Raw genomic sequence first — 10,783 nt, forward strand, 5'->3', positions numbered from 1 at the left:
CAAATTCTTATGGGAGAACATCATCTGTAGATTTGGGTTGCCATATATTATTATTGCGGACAATGGAACCCAGTTCACAGGATCCAAAGTGCATGCATTCTTACAAGCATACAAGGTGAAACAAGCGGTTCTCGGCCCATACAATCCGTAAGGCAACGGGCAAGCAGAATCTTCTAACAAGACCATTATGAACAATCTCAAAAGAAAGCTAGAGGATAAAAAAGGCGTGTGGGCAGATGAGCTGAATCATGTTCTCTGGGCCTACAGGACAACGCCTCGAACGTCAACCGGAGAAACTCCCTTCTCTTTAGCTTACGGAGTCGAGGCAGTGATCCCCTCGGAAATGGTGGCAGCCACAACGCGAATAAGAGCGGTGGAAACGGGACTGAATGTGAGCATACTGGCAGCAGATATGAGTTTAGCAGAAGAGAGAGGGGACGCGACACGTATCAGACTAGAGGAGTATCATCGATGCCTTCAGAGACGGTATAACAAAAGAGTCAAGCCGTGACAGTTCAAAATAGGGGATTCAGTGCTGCGACGAGTGACACCCAGTACCAAGAAAGAGAACGACGGAAAGCTGGGCCCGAACTGGGAGGGGCCCTATACAGTGGTCGACGTAGGAGGGGCTGACACCTACAAGCTGCGAACAGGGGAGGGAAAAGTACTAGAAAAGTCGTGGAATGTGAGAATGTTAAAAAAATTCTACGTTTGAATGTAATGGAAATCCAGAACAACACACTGGAGCTATTTGTAAATATATAATACAATGCCACTTTTGGGAAGTAAATTTTGCCCTTTATGCGTAAATTCAACAATCATACTAAACATGGCTTGGGAGAAAGAGATATTCACGGACGAGAGGTCCACATCAAAATTGGGGCAGGGGGAATTGGCCCCAGCAGGCTTCAAGTCCTATTATAGCCGTGGATCAGGGAGAGCCATCCGCGGAAGAAAGGCATAAGCTGCACCTGGGGGCAAAGAGAGAGCCCCAGCGGTCGGCAAAGCCACTCCAAGAGAGAGGCCGTGGGGGGGATGAGCCTTTCGCGGACAAACTGTTCAAATCGTGTTTACGACAAGTTGAGCTGCCCCAACGGACCTCATAGTCTATTAGAGCCCGCGAAGTGTGATGAGCCATTCGCGGATGAGATGCCTAGGTCACACATGGGGGCAAGAAAAGAGAGGGCCCCAATGAGGACACAAACAAGTGGAGAGAGAGTAGAGATGGAAAGGGATGAATAGCAGCACTTCGGGCAAAACAATAATTAAAACAAAGAGACCATACATATAATGCGGGGAAATAAAACGGTTCCAAACAAAATAAGTACGCAATGGAAAAATAACAACGACGTACATAGACAGATGAGTTAGTTACAAAACAACTAGCAAAACAACAAGATAGCCAACATGGGGACTAGTCTAAGTTCGGTAGTAAGGCTTCAACAAGGATTGGACGTTCAAGAGAGCTCGTGGCATGGTCTGGAGAAGTACAGGGTCTTCTGGCAGCGGATTTGGAGTAGCAACATCAATTGAGTCAGAAACAATCGGATCCGCGACAACTGGGACCGTTACAACAGGGTCTTTTGACATAGGAGAGTGAGGTTTTTCTAGGAGGAGTCGACCTTCTTTGATCAAGTGGGCATGTTCGTCAGAGAGCTTTTTAGCCATACACTTATCAGCTTGAGCTTTGAAGCTTATCCGCAGCTGCTCCATGTCTTGAGTGTGTTGTAGAAGGAGGGCGGCGGTACTTTCAATATGCTGGAGGACAAGGGCTTCCCGCTGCTTGCTCAAGCGGTCATTCACTCCGTCCATGAAGTCTTGATGTGAAGCTTCTGCAGTCCTTAACTCATCCTCGGCTCGAAGTTTGGCCATGTTCGCGGCTGCCAGATCGGCTTGGAGGCGGGCACAGGTGGCCCTCAGCCCATTGGGACCGCCAACCTCCTTCTCTAGTGATTCCACAGTATTCAAGGAGGAGAAGAGGTCGCGGGATCGTGTAGGACATGTCCAAGCTCACTAGCAACGAAGGAGCAATCAGAACAATGGATAGAGCAGAGAGTGGTAGGTGGGGAAATAGGGGCGTACCTTCTCCCAGCCGGCATAGAGGGAGGTGTGATGCTGTTCAAAGGTCCTAGTATCTGCATAAGCCAAGTCATGGGGGAGATGGGAACCATAGAACATAGCAGAGGCCACAACTAGATTCTCCAGAGCAGAGTCCTCGACATTGACAGAACGGCTGCGCACCTTGAAGGTGGGGCAGAAAATCTCCGGAGCTGCCTGGGAGTGATTGAGCGGTTTCCTTGCCGGGACGCTGCGTCTGGGAAGTGGGGTGAGGCACCGTGGAAGGTCTTGCAGAGGGGGAGGATCTACTGCAATTTAGTGGGGGCTCACCGGATGATGGATCCGCGAACGTGTGGGGGCTAGCGGAGGCCGAGACATTCTGAGAGGTGGGAACCTCTGTCACTTCATCGTCAGAGTCACTGTCATATAATCTAATCTTGGTGACATCCATGGGGGAAGGCGGGGAGTCTGCAGGAGGGGAATTTGGAGGAATATATTGGTCTTCCCAATCAGCAAGGGAGCGAAGGGAGGAGGAGGTATATTGGCAAGACTGAGAAGGAAGGGCAACAGTGGATTTTCTGGCTATCTCTGCTAAAGCATGGGCCTGGGCCTGGGCCTGGGATCTTGAGGTTTTCCGAGTAAAGCCTCGGCTGTGTGATTTACGCTTGGGAGGATGGGACGCGAATGGAGGAGGAGGTGAAGGCCAAGGTTTCCGTTCTTTGGGGGGCGGAGGGTGATAGAACGGAGCAGAGTATTTACCCAAGGTATGTAGAGCGGGATCTGTCAACAAGGGGGTTCCGTGGGAGGGATCTATGCCGAGAACTTCAGCTTGAGAAGAGCCCAGATTGTGAATCTGTTCAAAGACCGCGGACGTCATGCCTGCATAAAAGCGGGATTTCGAGTCAGTCTTCCAACCTGTGTAAGAGAGAAATAAAGATAATGAGTAAGTCCACGACACAATCGACATAAGAAAGAGAAGTAGTTAATCAAACTCACCGCGAGGCAGAAAAGTGAGATGATTGAGAGTCACTTCAGAGGGTATATCTGCAGACAGGAAATTACCAGAGACATACAGGGGGTAGTGGTGCCAAGTTTTGTCCGAGGTGGTGATTTTGAGGACAAAGGACTATTTACCGAGACGGACACAGAAGGAGTGGTATCCCATGCTCACCATGCTCACGTCCTTGGTGCTTTTGCGTATATAGTAGTGAGAAATTATGTCGCGGAGGACTATTTGGGGGACATGGTGCTGGTTGTAGTGGTTCGCAGCATACATGATACGCCAGAAATTTCCTATACCTTGGCAGGGGGGAATGTTGAAGTGGTTGCACACTTCAATATATAGTAGAGATAGCGGCAGCCGCAAACCAGAGACAATTTGACCAACCGTGGCCATGAGACATCCCGGTCTAGGGGGAACTAAATGGGGAAAGTGAGTCACGTCAGGCACGTGCTCAAGGAGGATATCGTATGGAATGCCATAGTCAACCCTAATCGCTTCTAAGTTAGGTCGACGGGAGCGTGGGGGAGGCGGTGGAAGTTTAAAAGGCCTCCCAGTGGTGAAGGGGACCGCGGTGGGATCCGACGAAGGAGGGGACGCCTCCACATATGACCACGAAGAAGGCGGACCCTCTGATTGGGAATCCGACATCGGGGGAGAATTAAGAAAGATGAATAGTTCATGAAAGGAAATGCAAAAGAGAAGGGAAAAGACTACCAACCTGATGCACCGATCCAAGGGCAAGAACGAACGTCCAAGCAAGCAATGAACGGAGAAATGACGGGGGAAAAGAACTCCAAGAAGGGGGGGAAGGGCTGAATGTAAGGAGTAGAGGGGGGTAGTGGGGAAAGAGAAAAGGGAGTCAAAAATGGCGTTTGGTGAGAAACAAGGAGGAGAGTGAGAAGCAAATGAGGAAGAGAGAGGGAGCGAGCGGAATTTGAAGTGCAAATGGGTAAAAGGGTAAAAGGAGGGGAGCAGAAACCAAGGAGCCGTCAGTTGAACCAGAGGAGGCACGACACGTGGAGGAACGAGAAACGAGGCGGTTCAAACCATGCACGCGTGGGACACGTGTACGGACAATAGTGAAGCGTGAAACAGAAGCCAAGAGAAAAGGCGGGCAAAGATGGGTTCTCGAATCCACGAACATTCAAGAGGTTCGCAGACTCGAGAGGGGGCATTGTAGCGACCCAATTTATGATTGAAGGGAGTCCGGTGGCCGGTTGATCCAAAAAGAGGACATACGGTGGAATGAGAGGCATTCTAGAAGGGCAGCGGACACAGGAGTCGAGTGTGAAGGAGATAAACACCGAGAACCGAGGAATGACAGTGGAAAGTCGCAAACTAAAGGTGGGGCTGGCCTAGAGTCGTACTATCAGGACACGTGCGCTACACGAGCAAAGGGGAAAACCCTAGGGCCGTACGGGAACCCTACACGCGGCAATCGATGGACTGAGAGATGGAGGGACAGATGGAAGGCCTAAGAGAGAAGGGAGGGATTATAAATAGAACAGAAGAGTGGAGAGGAGAGGGAGGAAAAAAGAGGTCACAACATAGGCAGATTTCGATGTAGCAGTCGGAATTGATAACTGATAGAACCTTTAAAGTTAAATGGGTGCGCAATGGCCATGAGAATACTGCTTCTAAAAAGTAACAATACAAGTCACAATACTACATGAATACACATTCATGAACGTCAATCATATTTTAATTTGTATGAAATGTAAGACTCAATTTACATTTTTGAAGTATTTGAACTGTTTGTGTGGCATCTGCTACAAATGCAAACTATCTGCGGCTGACAAATAAGGAATCTTAGCATGTATAAATTTGTACTGTTTAGGAGGACATTTAACAGAAGTACAAGTATCATGAATTCATGCCTTGCTAGATACTTAGATGGAGTATGCTTACTGCTCCTTGCCTCTCGTTCCTTTGCTTCCTTCACCAATCTATTCATCGTCCTCTCTTTCAGGCGATCTAGACCTATGCCGAGGTGATGGAAACCTCCACCTGGGGGAAGGGATCCTATATCCATATGCTCTTTGCTGGACAGGAACCCGTCGAACACGCCAAGGGGACCTGTGTCGTAGAGAACAACTTTCAAGACTACCATTGAACATTGGAGAATCAATCAAATATGAAAAGAACCAGAGATATAAGAGGTATAATAGCTTGATTAAAAAAAATTGTCACGTACTGATATCTTTGCCTAAGGGATCTCCTCTGCTCAGGCGATCTAGATCTATGCCGAGGTGATGGAAACCTCCTCCTGGGGGAAGGGATCCTACATCCATATGCGCTTCGCTGGATAGGAACTCGTCAAACACGCCAAGGGGCCCTGCGATGTAGAGAACAACTTTCAGGACTACTATTGAACATTGGAGAATCAATCGAATATGAAAAGAACCAGAGATATAAGAGGTATAATAGCTTGATTAAAAAAAAAACCGCCACGCATCGACATATTTGCCTGGCGGAGTGCAATCTCCTCCGCCGAAGCGATCTAGACCTATGTCGAGGTGGTGGAAACCTCCACCGGGGAAGGGATCCTATATCCATATGCTCTTCGCTGAACAGAACCCGCTGATCACACCAAGAGGACTCCGCGACGAGAACATTGGGAAATCAATCAAATATGAAAAGAACCGTGAGATATAAAAGGTATAATAACTTAATTAAAAACCGCCACGCATCGATATCTTTGCCCAAGGGACCGCAATCTCTTCTACTTGGGCAATCTATACCTATGTCAAGGTGATGGAGGCTTCCATCCGGGAGAAGAGGGTCTATACCGTATGGAATTCGCGGACTCCACGACGTAGAGGAGGAGATTCACGCCTTTGGCGACGCTGACCTATGTATGTCTATATAGGGAGATCTCTCGTCGCGATGGATTTGGTGATCTAGGTCTCCTCGGATAGTGATCTACGCCTCGTGAGGAAAGCGCAATCTTTGATCGCCACGGGTGATCTCGCCTTTAATGGTGCCCAAGGCCTTTGTGCCGTAATGCTTGGCACGGGAGGAGAAAAGTAACCGCTTTTATCGTGATCTCGAACCTCCCACTTGATCTCAAAGTTTTAGTTATACTCAATTTTCGGGCTGTCACTAAACGCGAAGTTGCGTAAAACTAATCAAGCTTTGGATCTACTAAAGCAAAAAATAAGTAAAAAGGATATTTGAAAAGTGGGAGTTAAAGTTGAGATTTACCTTCCATCGGGTGAATACTCCCCGCAAATGATCCAACAAGAAGAAACAATAAGCAAATTGAAGGTTTAAAACCGAAACACACTTCACGTAAGAATAAGAAGAATATATAATATTAAACTACTGTAATTGGAAAGTATGCAACTCATGTAAGGCTTCAAACCTTCGGTTGCTTTTGAAGTTAACAAAAAACACATTTTGGGTCTCTCCAAATTTCTAAAATAAACTTGGAAAAGGAGAGATTGTAGTTAATAAAGCTACAGATTACCTTTGTGTTCCTTTCAAGTGTCGGACATTAAAAGCTAGCTTATCACCTTCGACCGACAAGACTCTAAGTTATTTCTTCTCCGATATCCGTGAGCCGAGAAGATTGTCCAAACTTTCGCTTTGTATCTTATCAACACCATTATCAAGAACCTAATCAACACGATAATTAGAAAACAAAAACTAGTGTGTTCAATACAAGAAATGATAGACAAAGTAGGACCGCACCTCATGGCCACCGGAACATGTGAATTAACCATTTGCTTTAAGAAAACTTTTCGCTACATCAAGTCCATAACTATTTGCTTTCCGATCTTTGTCAAAGATCCATCCAATTCTCCCGGTGGATCAGCCCGCAGGATGTCACGCATCTAAACCTTTTTAGAACCGGCAACGGTCCATTCACGCTATCAATTTGTCCCGCTCGCCTAGATCCTTCGAGAGACCTCCGTGCACACAAAATATAAATCCATCGATCAGTGCAGCAAGCGGTAGTGTATCAAAGCAAGAATTTACTGATTCCCATACCATACTGGTTGACCGGTCTTCACACTCCTTCGTAAACCCATAACTGTCATTAATTCTTTCACTCTCATGGTTTCCTCTCGGTAAAGTATATTGAACCGGGAACTTTAAATCTTGTAGCAAAACAGCAGGACAGCCACCTCAATCGACTGCTTCCCTCTGTCCACGTAATCCCCTAAAAACAAGCACCCGCGATTGGGGTGGATACCCTATCTTCTCAAAACACGAATAAATCGAAACTGCCCGCAGGTCACCTGTTAAAGAAAATGGTTAGAATGGTTTGATAAAACAACGATGATGAACAGGAATTCTACTGGGAAAAAAGAAGATAACTACGCACCAAAGACATGCACCGGGTTTTAACTCGAGAAGCTGCACCCTCACTCAAGAGTACTTCAGAGCAGTGGTGACAGACAGATATAATTTCCTCAGGACTTACACAACACAGTTCTGGTGATGACTCCTCAAGCAGTCTTCTAATAATGTTATTGATGCTGTCCAAATTTCTCGGACTAACAAATGACATAGAACCATACATGAATTTCATATCTGAAGTCTTAAAAATATAGAGGGAATAAGCAAAGGGACTTCGAAAAGTAACTAAGAAAGACACTTAGAAAATCATACAATCCAAAAACTATTAAATTCTCAACTCTAGACTATCCATGACAGTTTTTTTTTGTGATTGAAGATCACACGTGTTTGAAATCAGCTGAATATCTGGTATATTTTCTAAACCTTCTATTCAGATACTGAAGGGAATTGTTTCAGCAATTGAGGTGGTCGTCCTAACTGCAAATCATTGTTTTTGCTTCAGACATAAAGTTTACACTTCGAGTGGAGGAGAGTGTCTTGAGACGGGTACCACTGGGGTGCAGCCGCAGCAAAAATTTACAAGAGAAGGGAGTTTGACAGAGTAATGCAGCAACTTGAGAAACGAAAAAGAACAATATGTGAACTGTCTACAGGGTATTAAACCTGATGATTAGAGTTATCCTGGAATTGATACCACAACTAAATGATATTATGTTACTAATAGTTTTACCGAATCGTTTAACAAATAGGTATTAGATCTTAGAGACTATCTCATTGGGAAAACTGCAGAGAAACGCCAAATCATGCTGATGAGAATTCATGATTGTTGCAAGAAAATTTGTAAGACGGAAAATGGTGATTCACCGCTGAGGGCGAAAAATAATTATAAAGAAGAAGAGGAAGAATGGGGCAGTTTATTGTGGAAGGCTCAAGTCTTGATATTTTTTCTGTTGAGAATGTAGCAAAAGGATACATGCATGAATAAAGTTCTATACTTATATAAGTCATAAGTTATAACCATCGTCATTTAAGCCTGAATATGAGGTGCTTCCACCTCCATTGCAAATCCACCTCGAAGACTAAGGCTAGCAGGATAAGAGAAGACTACGCCCATATATTTTTCATAGATCTTGTACATTCCTGGTTAACTATGCATACAAAGAATCTTAAACAAACAGAAAAACTTAAAATTTAAAATAACACCATACCTAGTTGAATTATCTGATAAGTTAGGAGACTCCTCCATTTCTGAAAATTTCCTGATTCATTAAACATATGAAAAAATGTTAGATATGAGAAGGAGAGCATGAAAAAAAATCATTTCCTATAAGGCAATTACGTGTTACTGGAGCAGTAATCTTGTTCTTGACTATATATAATCAAGATTCAGGAAACTACCACCTATTTCATGTCTATATAATCAAGATTCTCTTCAAGAGTCAAGACCAAATTAAAACAATAAAAAAGAAAACAAATGTATGAAGATTAGCCTGACCTGAAGACAAAGGCAGGTGTATATAGTGTGATGTGGTGCTACTTCTTGTTCTTGAGAAAAGCAGATATCCAAGAACCTGTGGAAACCAACAGTTGAATAATGCATTCGCATCAAGAACAACGAAAAACTTGGTAAGTTAAAAAGAAAAATAAAGTAAATGACCTTGAAGCTAAACGTCACAGAAACCACAGTTAAGTCCCCCAAGTTAAGTCTTTGTTTAGAGAGATCAGCTGTCTATGACAAAGAGGGTAATGGGTTTCAGAGTAATGTTGTTATGGAGAAGAAGAGCAGTGAGTTGCAGTTTGAGAATTGAGAAACTGCAGTTTCTTGTTTCCTGTGTAAAACTTGTATACAGTGTGGGACTCTTTCTGAGAACTGAGTGTTCCGCTTAAAAGTGGATTTGAGGTATTTGGGACTGTTGCGCAACGGTGCTAAAATTATTTCTTGTGTGTTTATATTTCAGTTTTGGCCTACTTTTCGGTATATCTGCCAATACATATTATCGGAAAATCAAGAGTGTAGATAGGGCTAGAAATGGTACTGGATGCGACCCGAATCCGACCATATCCGAATCCATTTTAACGGATATGGTTTCTATGTTTGTGATTAGAATCCAACCCAAATATCCGAAAACCCGAATCATTTTAACAAGAGTTATATTTTGATGCCTAAAAATTAACTTATATCTTACATTTATATATGAAAATCATAAAAATAGTGTATTTTTTTGTGTTTTTTAATGGATATGGATATCCGAAATCCGGATGAATCCAAATATTGTAAAGAGTTTTGAGTGAGAATCCGACCCGAACCTGCTCCATTTCCAGCCCTAAGTGTAGATGTATTCCTAATTCTTAATCCGATACAAGAAGTAAGTAGTTTGTTGACCCCGAGTTTGGTCACTGATTAAATCGTTAAGACCCCTAGTACTCATTAAGACATCGGCGATTAATCACTGATTAACTGATTAATCGCATATAGTCCCTCAACCGATTAGTTTCAAAAACCAATTTTAACTGCTTAGGTTTGGTGACCCTTAGTTTGCTCCTTTAGCGCCGAAAAAGTGAAAAAAATGGTCGCGGTGTTGACACCCCATAAAATGGGACTAGCACCCCTTTGGTAAAAGGGTAGTGGAATAATAACAATAATGGTTATTATTCCACATGTGTCCCTTCTTCATATGGGTTTACACACCCCCCTCCCCCACCAAGCACCCCACCTTTTTTTGTCCAAGTAAGCACCCCAAGTTTGAATTGAAAAAAGAAAACCAAACTTTATATTTCTCATTCTCATCTGACATTTCCCCTCAATTTATTTTCTTATCCTAGCGAAACCAAAAGGCAACGACCACGGCATTCCGTTGTCGAAGCTCCCTTTTTTCTTGTGCAGTTTTTAATCAAATAGCAAGCTCCTAATCCGAACTACATGAGGCTCTTCGATGAGTTTTCCCTAAGCAGAATAAGACCCCAACTTTTTAAAAGACATTCTTAAATTAAGAAGTTTCTCATTGGTTTATTCAATTGAGAGTTTAGATTAGAACTTTTCATGGTGGATTATAAACTTTTCATGTTTGGTATTTACACTTCAAACACTTTAAAAGGAATTGGACAATATAACTATAGAAGCTTCTGTTGGAAAATGGAAAATATATGGCTACGGAGGCTTTGTTCAGTGGGAACCACTCTGTGGCGGCAAGAGCCTTCCTTCTGTGGGAACCTCTCTGTGGCGAAAACTTCATGCTGTGGGAATCCAGATCGAAGCTTTGATGGGTGGCGGCAAGAGAAATTCATGAGAAACCCTCTGTGGTGGCAAGAGACTTCCGTAGGAACCCCTCTGTTGCGGCAAGAGACTTCCGTGGGAATCCAGAAGCTTTGATGGGTGCAGCAAGAGACTTCCATGAGAACCCTTCTGTGGCGGCAAGA

The 10,783-nt window shown here is 44.1% G+C and overlaps 2 long non-coding RNA genes across 2 annotated transcripts; both read right to left on the reverse strand.

The window, feature by feature from the left end:
* Nucleotides 1-4,745: 4,745 nt before the first annotated feature.
* LOC147503943 (uncharacterized) lies at nucleotides 4,746-6,165 on the reverse strand. Its single transcript, XR_015220302.1, has 4 exons — nucleotides 5,748-6,165; nucleotides 5,513-5,659; nucleotides 5,256-5,396; nucleotides 4,746-5,137 (listed from the first exon to the last, which is right to left on the reverse strand). It is a non-coding gene; the product is annotated as an uncharacterized LOC147503943 (long non-coding RNA).
* Nucleotides 6,166-7,454: 1,289 nt separating this feature from the next.
* LOC147503944 (uncharacterized) lies at nucleotides 7,455-9,226 on the reverse strand. The gene is made up of 4 exons (XR_015220303.1): nucleotides 9,024-9,226; nucleotides 8,862-8,937; nucleotides 8,575-8,625; nucleotides 7,455-7,563 (listed from the first exon to the last, which is right to left on the reverse strand). It is a non-coding gene; the product is annotated as an uncharacterized LOC147503944 (long non-coding RNA).
* Nucleotides 9,227-10,783: the final 1,557 nt, after the last annotated feature.

The sequence above is a fragment of the Coptis chinensis genome, chromosome 4, assembly GCF_015680905.1.
Source record: "Coptis chinensis isolate HL-2020 chromosome 4, ASM1568090v1, whole genome shotgun sequence".
Lineage (NCBI taxonomy): Eukaryota > Viridiplantae > Streptophyta > Magnoliopsida > Ranunculales > Ranunculaceae > Coptis > Coptis chinensis.